This window comes from Bubalus bubalis, chromosome 5 (assembly GCF_019923935.1).
Source record: "Bubalus bubalis isolate 160015118507 breed Murrah chromosome 5, NDDB_SH_1, whole genome shotgun sequence".
Taxonomy (NCBI): Eukaryota; Metazoa; Chordata; class Mammalia; order Artiodactyla; family Bovidae; genus Bubalus; species Bubalus bubalis.
The window spans coordinates 127,444,185-127,459,274 of record NC_059161.1 but is presented as its reverse complement, the minus strand read 5'-3'; the positions used below and the strand labels follow the sequence as shown (position 1 = coordinate 127,459,274).

General features: G+C 45.3%; 1 protein-coding gene across 7 annotated transcripts in view; it reads right to left on the bottom strand.

Moving 5' to 3' along the window:
* The window catches only part of PPP6R3 (protein phosphatase 6 regulatory subunit 3), a 125,207-nt gene that overhangs the window by 72,635 nt on the left and 37,482 nt on the right, over positions 1-15,090 (bottom strand). For 6 of the 7 annotated variants that reach the window (XM_044943791.2, XM_025286839.3, XM_025286841.3 and 3 more), the window contains one exon: positions 12,879-13,032. The exons of the other annotated variant lie outside the window; for it this stretch is intronic. The gene's annotated coding sequence lies outside the window, so the exon portion shown is untranslated. The remainder of the gene's footprint in view (positions 1-12,878; positions 13,033-15,090) is intronic. 7 annotated transcript variants of the gene reach the window in all.

The following is a 15,090-nucleotide window of genomic DNA, read 5'->3' as shown; positions in this document are numbered from 1 at the left end:
CAAAATGTGCTCCACTGGAGGACAGAATAGCAAATCACACCAGTATTCTTGCCGGGAGAACCCCACCAACGGTATGAAAAGGCAAAGAGATATGATACCAGAAGAGGAGGCCCCCAGGTCGGAAGGTATCCAGAATGCTACTGGGGAAGAACAGAGGGCAATCACTATCAGCTCTAGTAAGAATGAAGAGGCTGGGACCAAGCTGAAATGACACTTAGTTGTGGATGTGTTTGGTGATGGAAGTGAAGTCGGATGCCGTAAAGAACAGTATTGCATAGGAACCTGGAATGATAGGTCCATGAACCAAGGTAAACTGGATGTGGTCAAGCAGGAGATGGCAAGAGTGAACATCAGCATCTTAGGAACCAGTGAACTAAAATGGACAGGAATGGGTGAATTTAATTCAGTTGACCATTATATCTACTACTGTGGGCAAGAAGAAATGGAACAGCCCTCAGAGTCAACAAAAGAGTCTGAAATGCAGTATCTGGGTGCAATCTCAAAATGACAAAATGATCTCAAGTGTCAAGGCAAACCATTCAAAATCACAGTAATCCAAGTCTATGCTCCAACCACTAATGCCAAAGAAGCTGAAGTTGACCCATTCTAAGAAGACCTATGAGACTTTTTAGAACTAACACCCCAAAAAAGATGTCCTTTTCATCACAGGGGACTTGAATGGAAAAGTAGGAAGTCAAGAGGTATCTGGAGTAACAGGCAAGTTTGGCCTTGGAGTACAAAATGAAGCACGGCAAAGGCTAACAGTTTTGTCAAGCAAACATACTGGTCATAGCAAACGTGATCTTCCAACAACACAAGAGCCAACCCTACATATGGACATCACCAGATGGTCAATATCGAAATCTAATTGATTATATTCTTTGCAGCCAAAGATGAGAAGCTCTATACAGCCATCAAAAACAAGACCTGGAGCTGACTGTGGCTCAGACCATGAGCTCCTTATTGAAAAATTCAGGCTTAAATTGAAGAAAGTAGGGAAAACCACCAGGTCACTCAAATATGACCTAAATCAAATCCCTTATGAGTATACAGTGGAGGTGATGAGTAAGATTCGAGGGATTATTAGATCTGATAGACAAGAGTGCCTGAAGAACTACAGATGGAAGTTTATAACACTGTGCAGTAGGCAATGGCCAAAACCCAAAACCATCCCAAAGAAAAAGAAATGCATGAAGGCAAAGTGTTTGTCTGAGGATGCTTTACAAATAGCTGAGAAGAGAAGCAAAGGCAAAGGAGAAAGGGCAAGATATACCCATTTGAACGCAGAGTTCCAAAGAATAGCCAGGAGAGATAAGAAAGCCTTCCTAAGTGAACAATGCAAAGAAATAGAGGGAAAAATAGAATGGCAAAGACTGGAGATCTCTTCAAGAAAATGAGAGCTACCAAGAGGACATTTCATGGAAAGATGGGCACAATAAAGGACAGAAACACTATGGACCGAACAGAAGCAGAAGAGATTCAGAAGTGGCAAGAACACACAGAAGAACTGTACAAAAAAGATCTTCACGACCTGAATAAGCACGATGGTGTGGTCACTCACCTAGAGCCAGACATCCCGGGGTGTGAAGTCAAGCAGGAAGCATTACCAAAAACAAAGCTAGTGGACGTGATAGAATTCCGGTTGAGCTAGAAGATAATGTTGCTAAAGTGCTGCACTCAGTATGTCAGCATATGTGGAAAACTCAACAGTGGCCACAAGACTGAAAAAGGTCAGTTTTCATGCCAATCCCAAATAAAGGCAATGCCGAAGATGGACAAACTATCATACAATTGGGTTCACTTCACATGCCATCAAAGTTATGTTCAAAACCTTTCAAGCCAGGCTTCAGCGGTTCACGAACTGAGATCTTCCAGACATACAACCTGGGTTTAGAAAAGGCAGAGGAACCAAAGATCAAACTGCCAACATTCGTTGGATCACACAGAAAGCAAGAGAATTCCAGAAAAACATCTATTTCTGCTTCACTGACTACGCTAAAACCCTTGACTATGTGGATCACAACAAACTGTGGAAAATTCTTAGAGATGGGAACACCGGACCACCTTACCTGTCTCCTGAGAAACCCGTATGCAGGTTAAGAAGCAACAGTTAGAATGAGACATGGAACGACGGACTGGTTCAAAACTGGGAAAGGAGTATGCCAAGGCTTTATATTGTCACCCTGCTTATTTAACTTCTATGCAGAGTACCTCATGCAAAATTCCAGGTTGGATTAATCACAAGCTGGAATCAAGACTGCAGGGAGAAGTACCAACAACCTCAGATATGCAGATGATACTACTCTAATGGTAGAAAGAGAAGAGGAATTAAAGAACCACTTGATGAGGGTAAAAGAGGAGAGTGAAAAAGCTGGCTTAAAACTCAACATTCAAAAAAACTAAGACCATGGGATCCATGGTACACAGAAAGAGAAGAGCTGGCACTAACAGAAACATCACTCATGCTGCAATGAGTCCTGAAGTGAAGTGAAAGTTGCTCAGTCGTGTCCGACTCTTTGCGATCCCATGGACTATACAGTCCTTGGAATTCTCCAGGCCAGAATACTGGAGTGGGTAGCCTTTCCCTTCTCCAGGGGATCTTCCCAACCCAGAGACTGAACACAGGTCTCCCACACTGGAGGCAGATTCTTTACCAGCTGAGCCACAAGGGAAGTCCTATGCAAGTTTAAACGTTCTACTAGCCCAATTTTTTTTTTTTTTTTTAACATTTAAAGTCACTCAGTCGTGTCCAACTCTTTGAGACCCCATGGACTATACAGTTCATGGAGTTCTCCAGGCCAGAATACTGGAGTGGGTAGCCTTTCCCTTCTCTAGGGGATCTTCCCAAACCAGGTCTCCCGCATTGCAGGTGGATTCTTTACCAGCTGAGCCATAAGGGAAGCCCAAGAATACTGGAGTAGGTAGCCTATCCCTTTTCTAGCGGATCTTCCCAACCCAGGAATTGAACCAGGGTCTCCTGCATTGCAGGCGGATCCCTTACCAGCTGAGCTACCAGGCAAGCCAAAAATCTGACACTTATAGTTTGTCTCCTCCTGCTGCTTGAGAGAGAGAGAAAAGATGTCTGACATGTGCAGTCTATTTCCTCCATTTGGAGACTCCTAGCCTTCCTACCTGTTACCCTCTCATTCCCCCCTTCTCTCTTTTGGGAGAATTACGTTGCCTAGGGAAAGCAGCTAAAAAGTAAAAAAGAAACTGGTAAAATTAATTTTAAATGTGTTTACTGAACCTCATCTATCTAGACATTACTATTTCCACATGTAATTCTTTTGGTACTAAGTCTTAAATTCTACGTGTTCTGACAACACTCCATAGCGCTTCACGATTTGGAGCAGCCACATTTCAGGTGGTCAAGAGTCACACGTGGCCACAAGGAACAAGACAGCTACAATCGTGATTGCTACAGCTGGGAGTCAAAGTTTCTCTCCTGGTACTAAAATAGCCTCCCCATCTCCTTCCACCGCCAAGGTCAATAGTTAACCGCTTTTTCCACACAAGGGCCAATGTGGGGTGGGCAAGGAGAGGTTATGGGCCATGGTTTTCCTTTCTTTTAAAACATAAACATATCTGAGAAATCATCTTTATTCTCAAGTGTGTGTATATACATACATACACACATATATATATATATATGTATAGCAACTTAGACATTCTTAACTCAAAAAAATAAGTCACAAGAAAATTAGAACTGTTTTTTAACTTCTGAAATCTAGGGATACTCGTAGGGATAAAAGGTAAAATGTTAAATTCTCCACCATGAGATAAAGGAGGATGATAGCTGGAATCAGGAAGGCTACAAGTGGCTCATTCCTGGTAAAGATACACCTGACCAAACTTTAAAATAGGTGCATGTCTCTGGGAATGTCACTTCATTTTCTAAGTTAATTCAGAAATACCAAGGAAAATAATGCCTTGATCCCTCAAACATATTGGGAAACAATGTTTGATTAATTTTAAAAATAAATAAAATAAAACTGGATTCCCCACTTGTCCGAGAGAAAACTGAGTGTTCACTGCCTCCATTTAGATTCAAAACAACTTGCTTATTATCCCATGGGGACAGACAGACACATCTACCCAAAGTGCTGGCCGAGGTGACCAGCAGCCTGGCGCAGGATGGAGTGAACAAGCCGAGCTGCCCCAAAGCTGTTCTTACTGGCTCACCTGCTGCTGCCACCGTCCAGACCCCTGGGGTCTCGGGACCCTGGGCTGGGATTCAGGTGTGCAGGGAACTGAGTTGGGCGGCATCTGACTAGAGCCAAATGGGGGAGACTGGATTCAAGAAGGGCGGGTGACTGCTCACGCTGTCCACCAAGGAAGGTGCACCACCAGCAAAGGACAGAGAGGAAAGTACCTATTAGCAGGAGGACACAGTCACTCTGAAGGGAGTACGTTACTGATAAACTGCCCCCAATAGCAACGCTGCAGGCAGATGCTGTAATTTCCTTTTGAAAAGGAAGAAACACGCAACAGAGGAGTCATGTGGCCTCTGACTACTAAGTTAAGTACTAAGGAAAAATACCACAGTGGACTGGGACATCTACCCAGTAGCTGCTTCTCCATTCTCAGCAAAGGTACGCAACTCACACAACTGTCTCCTCATCCCCACCTGGAGGCTCGACTAATCAAAGCAAAGAATCAAGCGCCGCTGCGAACACGATGTCTTTAGAGGAGAGGACAATACAAACTCGGGGCCAGCTTCGTTATGTTTGCTCCAAAACTGCTTCTTCCGAAGAGCACACCAAAAGAAACCAAGTTCCTACCATGCAGATGTTCCAGACCCTCTTCCCAGTTTTGATCTGGGACTTCTTCAGGTTGTGAGAACAGTAAAGGAGCAGAATGCATTTAATATGCACTACGTTAATCAGCCAGTACTTTTAAGGCACTACTATGCACTGTACTGAGGAATGCAAGAGTAACAAGATAAACGCTGCCTTCCTTCTTCAAGAGCACAACACACTGACAACAGAGAAGATACAGAAAAGGAACGGCACAAACTGCAAGCCTGTTCTGCAGAAAGGGAGTTCCCGGGAGAAGAGCCTGGCCAGAAAAGACTTCATGAAAATGAGGCCTCAGCTGGGCTCAAAACACAGGTAGGACTTAGTAGGTGATCCTGCAAGCTCAGAGGACAGACCCGTAACTTGAAGAACTCACAGCAGGGAGAAGGTCCCAATGACAAGAATTAAGAGCCTTTACAGAAGGCACTAGGGAAGCTGAGGCAACCAGTTCTCAAAGAGCCACGCAGGAACACACAGCAGAGTGGGGCAGGCTGGCTGTGCAGCGCAGGAGGGAGCCAGGCTGTTCTACCTGAGATAACGTACATTAAGATAGTTCTGTTTGTACGCAAGAATACTGGAGTGGGTTGCCTTCTCCAGGGGATCTTCCTGACCCAGGGATCGAACTCCCATCTCCTGTGTCTCCAGCATTGGCAGGCAGATCCCTTTACCACTGAGCTACCTGGGAAACCCATTAAGGTAGTGATAGCAAAGATTAAACACAGTACACAGAAAAAGATGACTCTGAACAGAAGTAGAGGGAAACGCCAAAGGAAATGAAATGGAAGCTGTGGTGCACACACACATCATACTCCCACAAAGGCCGAGAAGGGGATGAAATGAGGGCGAGGGCAAGGAGTGCTGAAGACAGAACCGCTCAGCTGGGACACCGCAGGCACTGTTCACCACTCGCAGAGACAGGAAGTCAAGTGAAGCAAGGCGACAAGAGCAGCTCTAGAGTTGACACACCCTGAAGAGGAAAGACGCATGCGCGAGGGCGAGCCCAGGCAGAGAGCAGGTAACCCAGAGACGGGCTCAACTCACAGAGGATGCTGAAGCCTTGCAAAAGCCTCTTTGAAAAGCAAGGTATTCCGTTCCTGAAATCCTAGAGATTTCACACTAAATAACTATCCCCCCACTCTCCAATTTCAATCATAATTCCCCCAAGGCCTAATTTTCATGTTTTAAATTCCTAGCTGTATATTTATATATCAGATTTATGGCTTGCCTCTGGAATTCTGAGCCACCTGGGAAATACACAAAGCAAATACCTAGCCACGCACTGGGGCTAACTCCAAATACACCTCTGAGATGCTGTGGACAGGCAAGGGTGTGACCTTAAGCGCCCACTTCTCATTTCTATTTAAATAGCCAAATGCCGATTAAAAACACCCAGTGTCACTCCCGTCACTGGGTCCACTGAAGTGTTCCTCTACGAACTTTCATTATGAAAATTCAAGTGAACATGAATTTCTGTGCACAACTTCCACAGCTTCAAAAACTTCAATACAAGTAGATGTGAAGCATGACTTATACATACTTATACATACAAGAACAAGTTGTGTGCGTGTGGGTGTGTGTTTTTAAAGCAAAACTAAGGGACTGGAAAAGAAACAAGCAATGAGGATGACACAACAGCAATCAGGTTTGTGCCAGGAGCCTCATCAGAGACCAGAGCAATAAAGGCAAGGAGAACCCAGCTGGACAGAGGCGTCTGCTGGGGCGGCGGGGGGTGGGAGTGTGTGTGTGTACACGCGCAAACTGAAAGGGAGGACACAGTGCAGAGAAGAGAATATGACAAAAGTCAAATCAGAAAGTTCCAAGTACAGGCTTTTCCATCTTAAGTGTCCAGCATTCTCTGAATCTCTGACACCAAGTGAGTTGTCAATAAATGTGACTCGAACATCAGAAAGAAGTGACACGTAACTGGAGAGCAGGGGGAAAAGTGATGCAACCAGAACACCCGTCGTCTGAAATGATTAGGAACTAAAACTGTAAGGACAGGAATTCCCCAGCAGTCCAGTGATTAGCACGTGAAGCTTTTGTTGCTGGGGCCAGGGTTCAATCCCTGGTGGGAGAACTAGTAAGATCCCACAGGCCACGCCACGTGGCCAAACAGTAAACGAAATAAAACTGTAAGGAGGAAAGTTAGTCCTAAGCAAGTCAGGAATGGTATGAAAATGGCACAGACAGAAAAAGAGAATTCTGTACTAACACAGGGTGGAGGAATGAGTCAGAAAATCCAACTCACCCATGTTTTTTATTAAGTGAAAGCAAAGCAGTTCTATGCAGTTTTTGAGTCACCCAACTTGAAGCAAGTAGCCCCTTTTTTATTCATCATCCACTACGAACAAGGTGCCCAAAGAGAATAGCCTTTTCCAATCATATACAAATCCTAGAGGAGACTGAGATGCCACTGAAGGAAGAGCAAAGCAAGACAAGTTTCAGATTAAGAGTGAGCTAACTATCCTGCTTAATTTGGAGCTGGTTATAATTCTGTAACAGAAGACAGAAATAGTAAATTGGTCGCAAATTTTAAAGCCCTCCCACCGCCCATTTTTTTTAACCTAACATCTTTCTTGCCCAGCAAACTTTCATCAGAATGGGTATAATCATCAGGCATATGTATGAGGCTATCTTGACACTCCCTGGGAATGTTTCACCAGCATGCAGCCAAGCATGCAGGAAGAGGCAGTCTCAGCCTGGACTGCTGCGACCGTATAGGTGTCCAAGCTCCTTGCCGAGCATGAGACACGGGCAGGGCGAACAGTCTTCACGGCCCCTTACAAAAAAGTCTCCTCCAGCTATTCCACAGTACAGTAAAAGGCCTAATACAGCAACTTCCCATTAAAGGTGGACTCCCAGGTCTGCGCTCTTACCAGCACAGCATGTGGCCACAAGACTGCCAGAGAAAGCCGGTGAGTGGCCGGTCCCAGCAGCAGTCATCAAGGACGCAAGCCAGCCCCGGGCCAGCCTGGAGCAGGCTGACCTGTCACCTCATGGCTCTCGGGACACACTCATCAGCAGGACCCGCATGTGTTCACAGGCAGGAAAAGATTCACTTGGCACACAGCACTCAGCTCCAAGAGCGTGGGTAGTAACAATGGAGGCGCCCGGCACTGTGGCTGGTGGCTCTATCAGAGTAAACTGACCAGGATGCCAAGTTTGACAAAAATGCACAGAAAACACAAGTGAGTCAGTATTTTAAAATTCTGACATGATGAAACCAACCCAAACGGGGATAAATGCAAAGTCCTTTTAAAATAAAAACTGAAAAATATGACACCATGGGGTGAGGGGATTGCCAGACATAAGAAAACTGTTAAACAAGTTCGAAGATTTCAGTTAATTATAAGCTCAGCATAAAGTTTTATTATGCTGTGAGTAATAAACAAGTAATCTCAAAATGTGTCACAGATAATCATGGCTAGGACGCGGGAGCTACTAACTCCACCGTAGCCTTCCCTGGGCAGATCAGCCCACATCGAGCAGTGTGGTGTCCTGCTCTGGGGCAGAGGAACAGACTGCCAACACGTGGCACCCAAAAAGGACCAGGGTGACGGAAGGGCCTGCCCCATGGAGGGAAAAAAGAACTAGCTCTGAATACCTCTGAGCTCTTTTATACTATCACAGAAAGCGCCCAAGGGGAAAATGAGCCAGTAAGCGAAAAGGACAGATCGTCTGTGAGCCGGAGGTGCAGGAATACACTAAAGGTGAGGAACATGGACACGACCTCAAGGCCGGAGGTGCCCTGGAAGCCCGGATCCTCTAAGAGGGCAACTTCCGGTTCTGGAGAGGAAGGCTGTACAAAGTGATCGCCACACGGCCTCATGAATTTCTTTTCAAAGTCTATTTGATATAAAAGGCACAGCTACATTTGGGCTGACAGGGAGTCTCAACAAGAAAATAGAAAGGATTATGCAACTTTCCAGATGCTTAGTGGGTTGAAACCCACACAATTCTCCACTCCTCTGGAAGCTCTAGTAAAACAACAATAACAGACAAAGGAAAGGAAACAACGGCCAAGAAGAAGGCCAACAAATTTATGAAAAGATGGGAAATGGAGAAACAATTCAGGAAGTCCATCGTCCAAGTAACAGAAGTTTTAGAAGAACATATTTTAATTCACCACCAACCTCCCTTGTCCAAAAAATTTTTTCTCAGTGCATAAAAATGTTGACTCTCCCCTTAGGACCTACACATGGCATCACACTGAATGCGAGAAGATCCTTTAAGATACAGTGTAAAAGTCAACAGTACTGGAGATTTTTTAAAAAGAAGAATATTTAAACTTTTCTAGTGAGAAAAAACTTAAAAAAGAACTGGAAGTCAAAACGACATCAGTTTTCTCAACAGGAATTCTAGAAAAGAACATTTTCAGACCTGGAAGGTCAGAAAGATTTGTTCACAATTTCTTCAAGAAGCTACTGGAGAAAAAGCTGGGCAGTAAGCCACAAGCAGAAGACATAGAATCCATGAAGCCAGGGCTCCACCACACCGAGCAGCGAAGACTGGGTGTACCCAGAAGGGGTACATCTGCAGCCTCAGACAACATCAGGAGGAGCCAGTGTGAAGCAGACCATGAGGTGGGGGCTCTGGAAAGGAGACGTCCAAGGAAATGTATTGCCAGATACATGTTACCGTGTTGAGAGGAATTTTGCAAAGTAAGGCAGAGATTTAGGAATCAAACAACATATACGTACTTCTACTATTGATCTTAACCAAAGTTGTGTTTTAACTATGCTGGGAGATGGAGAGGGAAACAGCTGTGCAAAGAAGAACTAAACCTTCATCTTCCTAATTGGGAAGTAAGATAGATTAGAAACTGCTACCTATGGTTATACGACATAGAAATGCAGAAGGAAGCAGAGATGAGGAATCAGCTAAGAGATGGAGGGAGCAGTCCCTGGTGAGTAATCCAAGGATGCAGAGAGGCTAGGATGGCCAAGATGAAACAGAGGACTGCTACTTTTTGTTATAAATCTTGTGATACCATTTGATTTTTCAACTATGTATCTACATAAGCTACGTACCTATATATGAAAAAAATAAAAGGTTATGAAAAGAAAGTAAAAAGTACTCAGTACAGTCCCTGGCACTCAGGAAGGGCTCTACAAACAGAGGTACATACTAGAATCAGGGTTTCATAAAAGACTGTCTAGCAGAAAGACCATGAGGCGACTCCACATGCATAAGGTTCCTCCATACAAAAAACAAAGAAACAGAAAAATCCAACCAACAGCAAAAACCAACGTGGTACCTTTTCAGTTTACATCGTTTCCCACTCCAATTTTTTTCTGCCATGAGTGTGTGAAATGACTCCAGACACCTGGGACACCTTGGGGGTACAATACTGAGACTGCCGGATCTGATGCGCCAGATTTTTTATACAGCGCCTGAGCAAAGAATGGTTTTTACCTTTTCACTGTTTGGAAATGGGCTGGGGGCAGGGGGGGGGGGGGGGGCAGGGGGAAGATATCAAAAAAAATGCTATTCCATGACTTGTACCAATCCTATGAAATTCAAATTTCAGTGTCCATACAGTTTTAAGGGAACACAGCCATGCCCTCCTCTACAGGCTGCCTCTGGATGCTCTCACACCAGAAGGGCAGGGTTGAGCAGTCATGACAAGAGACCACACGCAGGCCTCACGTCACCACAGTGCCACTCGCAGGCACTGCAGCTGGGCACTACGAACTGCAGGCTCGGGTGTAATGCAACAGGGCCCCAAGTGCCATATGCCGCACTGCCGCGTTTTATTATTCCAAGTGCACACCCAACATGTCAAAACAAGAAAAGAAAATCTGGACTGCAAATGTTGTGTTTTTAAGGTACAATGGGATATGGGCTGTTCTGTTATGAAACGAGAGGGCAAAGCACTGCTCATTATGCAATCATACCATCCCTGAGCTGAAGGAACGCGCTGCAGGCGACCCCGGCGCACCAGGCGGCCACTGCAGTGTTCCCAGCTCACACGACAGCGACGGCCAGAGGATCACACGCAGTGTCTCCTAACAGGAAGATGTCTTCATAAGAAAGGAAAATGAAACTTCAGTCAAAGCTGGTTTGTTAACAAGCTAAAGAAGCCAGTGATGACCTCCTCGATTCTTGATGAATTTAAGATCTTGGAGTTGTCATTTATTCGAGGAGTCTGAAGTGATGAAGAATTAGCTTCTATGAACAGTCCGTGTGAAATAACTCCAGGCAGAACACTGTCGGAGAAGCTGAGCGAAGATGAGACCACTACAACGCGCAGCAGAGGCCGCCACGCGTGCCCGCTCGCCCCGTCGGGTGCGACTCTCTCGCTGCCACGATGCGCTCCACTGATGGTGGTAAAAGTTTGCCAACGGAAAAAAAGGCTTAACCAGGCAGGTTTAGTTTCTTAACCAGGCAGGTTTAGTTTCTTAACCAGACAGATTTAGTTTCTGAGATCCAGTATCACAACAGGAAAAAAAGGGTAAACGTTACCAATAACTTATACTGCCCAATAAGCATAAAAACATGGTGAACCTGTAAAATACCCAACTGAATTCAAGCTGGAGGTCTCTGTGGGGTTCTGAAATTAGTACCCCTGTTCCCACTGCCTCCAGCTCCAAACTAGTGGATAAAGACAAAACATGATCATGTGCATTACAAATATCCTCTTTATTATAAATGAGTCAGACAGTCAGATCAGTTTATTACTGCATGCTCCCAGACTTATTAATAAAGCTGACCCCTCGACTGAGTTCTCCACTCCGGCAGGCAGGCAGGCAGGCAACTGAAGAGCCCAAGTCTGCAGAGTGAGGACCTACAGGGCAGAGGGACAAGGGGCTGGGCCCCTGAACAAAGCAACCAAACAAACAAAACCACATGAGACAAGGCTCCAAGAGTGAATGGGAATTCACTGAAGGGAATTCTTGCCCCCAGGATATATCAAGAAGAATATGAAGATAAAAGCTGGACAAAACAGGGGCTTCCCTGGTGGCTCCGTGGTAAAGAATCTGCCTGCCAATGCAGGAGACACGAGTTCGATCCCTGATCCAGGAAGATTCCACAGGCTGCAGAGCAACTGAGCAACTACTGGGCCCGTGCTCCAGAGCCCAGAATCCGCAACAAGACAGGCCACCTCGATGAGAAGCCTGCACACCACCACAGCGCAGGCCCCGCTCCCAGCAGCTGGAGAAAAGCCTGCACAGCAACCAAGAGCCAGCACAGCCAAAAACCAATAAATAAAAAGCAGCTGGACAAAACAGGAGATGTGAAGATAGTCTCTAAGAAAGAGCCGGTGCTTCACTGTGTGAGCAGAAGGGGGTGCTGAGGAAGAGTCCTTCACGGGGGGCTGGAGGAGGGTGAGGGCACAGGCAAAGGGGCTCGCTGCCTAGGAATTCGAGGCACTCACTGGGGTTTAGAGGCAGAGACCTGTCACACCTGAACCACTGCAGTATCTCCTGAGACACTGAAGCCTGAAATGTGGATGATTAAACGGTCCATGCCCACCTGCTCCTCCAGATACTACCGAGCGGTGGAACTGGATTAAAGATGTGTGCACATCCCCCAGAAGGTCCTACCAGGCCACTTGCTATTAAGTGCCAATTGACCTAAAAGTCAAGTGTGCAAAGAAAACCTCTGGTCTTTAACAAAAAACTTCAGGAAAGAGTTGCAAGGTGATAATAATTAAGACTCAAAAGAGTCAGGTGGCTGGCTAGAAGCCAGCTGTCCCTTGGCTGGTATGACACAAAACTAGCCCCCCAAGCCCCAACACACACTCAGGGCCAGGTGCCCAAGGGGTGGCAGGTGGGTCTCTACCAGCAGTCTTGCTCTGGCATGCTGCCTTATCTGGCCCTTAGGGCCCAGCTCGATCCCACCCCAACCCCGTCCTCTGGAAACTGGGAATCCCATGGGTACTGCCGATTCCAAGACACCCCAGAGCAAACTACAGAGGCTCCTATTTAATTTCCTAAAAATACCACAGCGTCACAGAACCAGGTCATCTCAAAGAGATGGCCCAGACGGGTCCACCTAGACCGCAGGGTTCACAACAGAAAACTGCCTTCCTTGATGTAACTCATGGAAAGGAACTCCTCATAATCATTGTGACCTTACCTTTCAAACCAAGTTTAAAAATTAAAAGAAAGGTTTTCTTCTCTGTGGCTCCTTGCCCATTACAGGTTCTCCTGGAAATGGTTGTCTTCCAATTTATTGCATTAGCAGATCAGCAGGAATAAAGTAGGATGGTGGACATTGAACAGAAGTTCTCCTATAAAGAGAAAGAGAGCCAAAATCACAGTGCGTTCTTTTTTGGTCTAATGAGAGCTGCCACTAAAGGTAATGGCACAAGGTCTTCACACACAACTTAAACCTCGGAGGACTGAAAAGTCCTGGCTAAGTGAAAGGTTCTCTACGTAACAAGAGGGAAAAGGCATGGCCATTCTTCTGCCTAAGCTCTTAGCCTACACTAAACAATAACCCGGAAACAGAGACGTAAGAAGGGACAAATAAAACACACATGCTTATCTTTACCTCATGAAAACATCAATGACTTTCTCACTCAACACAGGGTTAGTTAGCAGCAAAGGCATCATATTTTAAATTACTAAAACAGATTTTTACAGTACTCTCTTGTAGCCCCATGTAATACCTTTAAACAACTGTACTTACCAGAAATTGTGAGCTAAACATTAAGTTCACTTAAGCACTGCTGCTGCTGCTGCCCCTAAGTTGCTTCAGTCGTGTCCGACTCTGTGCGACCCCACAGACGGCAGCCCACCGGGCTCCTCTGTCCCTGGGATTCTCCAGGCAAGAACACTGGAGTGGGTTGCCATTTCCTTCTCCAATGCGTGAAAGTGAAAAGTGAAAGTGAAGTCGTTCAGTCGTGTCTGACTCTTCGCGACCCCATGGACTGCAGCCCACCAGGCTCCTCCATCCATGGGATTTCCGAGGCAAGAGTGCTGGAGTGGGGTGCCATCGCCTTCTCCGCACTTAAGCACTAGCTGCAGCCAAATCCTGTCTCTAATGTGAATTAACCAGATGCTACACATGAAGGACTTTAAACTGTCTTTCAAGGCACTTTGTCTAAACCTAAACACTGCAGGAAAAGACACAAACTATGGACAATATACTAATCAGAAGTCTTATACGGATGCAGTCTACAAGGCCTCTCAAAATAAATGCTGTTCATATCATGCCTTTGTTCCACAAAACTCACACTACAGGGTGATTAACTAAACATTTTCCCTCAAACAAGATAATAGAAACAATGCTAACCACTTGCTACAAGAAAATTAATCAACAAAAGCCTAGTTTATTATGAAGAAAATACTTGATTCTGAAAACAAAGCATTTTACCAGTGAAATGTTTTCTAAACAAAACCTTGAAAAAGTTAACTAATCACCTAGATTTTTGCTTTACATCGTAAGAACAGATCACCTCCACAGTCCTCAGGTGTGACTAACTCAGTGCTGCTGTAATGAGTGGGTTTCTAAATGTTGCAGGTAATTCTAGCCCCATCACAACCACTCTCCATGGAATGGGTTCCAGAGCCCTTTAAAAATCCAATGAAGTTATGTACTCCACAAAATGCATACATGCCCCACATGTCTGGCACTTAACTTTGGGTAGCTGTAGGGCCCTCAAGTGATCTACAATCTTTTCTCCACCAGTCAAGACCACCCACTTCATCCACTTCCAGGCTGGTCAACCACAGGCTCCCAGCAGAGCTGTACTGACCTGCCAGCCCCAATGTGCTGTATACTCCTGCCCAGGGAAGTCAAATGATAAAACAGCCCTCAAACACGCTCAGAGCATCACAAATCCAGGTGCTTATGAAGTTGTAAAAAGTAAGACTTTTCTGGGAAAAGATCTGTGTTAATTATTCAGTCTTTTCCCTTAGACTAATTACAGGAAAGAGTGAGTCTATACTATTGATAGTAAGAAATCTGATTACTCCCAAGTGTGAGAATGTGAGAAACAAGATCAAAAGACAGAAAACAGAATGAAGTGGTACGTAAGTGCATTCGTATTACTCCTGGGTAAAGTATGTGCAGTGAACATACACTGAAATGTCTCTAAAACCACAGTGAAAGAACTGTTCTGGTGTTTTGTCTTGTTTTTTTTAAAGGCATAATCCCAAGAACCAACAAAATTAGAGGAGTGCTGGAAGGAAGCAAAAGGAACACTGGTTGAAAAAGGTTATTCAATGAACACTTAAGATTCCCAAATCCCCTTGGCCTTCTTCCATCCCTCCCAGTCCCAGATGACAAGAGGAAGCCAGAAAGGACGGTGACCCCTGCAGAGCTGAGGATGGTTTTGCCACTA